The sequence below is a fragment of the Bison bison genome, unplaced genomic scaffold, assembly GCF_000754665.1.
Source record: "Bison bison bison isolate TAMUID 2011002044 unplaced genomic scaffold, Bison_UMD1.0 scf7180017864156, whole genome shotgun sequence".
In the NCBI taxonomy this organism is placed as follows: domain Eukaryota; kingdom Metazoa; phylum Chordata; class Mammalia; order Artiodactyla; family Bovidae; genus Bison; species Bison bison.
In genome coordinates, this window is record NW_011494728.1 from 657,262 (window position 1) to 657,868 (window position 607).

Consider the following 607-nt stretch of genomic DNA (forward strand, 5'->3'; position numbering starts at 1 on the left):
ACTAGCTTGATCTCCTTGCTGTGCTACAGATTCTCAAGAGTCTTTTCCAACATCTTAATTCAAGGGCATAAGTTTTTCAGTGCTCAGCTTTCTTTATGGTCCAACTCTCACATCCATACATGACTACTGGAAAAACCACAGCTTTGACTAGACACACTTTTGTCGGCAATGCGATGTCTCTGTTTTTTAATGCTGTCTAAGTTTATCATAATTTTTCTTCCAAGGAGCATGCAACTTTTAATTTCTTGGCTGCACTCACAATCTGCAGTAATTTTCAGATCAGATCAGATCAGATCAGTCGCTCAGTCGTGTCTGACTCTTTGCGACCCCATGAACTACAGCGCACCAGGCCTCCCTGTCCATCACAAACTCCTGGAGTTCACTCAGACTCACGTCCATCGAGTCAGTGATGCCATCCAGCCATGTCATCCTCTGTTGTCCCCTTCTCCTCCTGCTCCCAATCCCTCCCAGCATCAGAGTCTTTTCCAATGAGTCAACTCTTCGCGTGAGGTGGCCAAAGTACTGGAGTTGCAGCTTTAGCATCATTCCTTCCAAAGAAATCCCAGGGCTCATCTCCTTCAGGATGGACTGGGTGGATCTCCTTGCA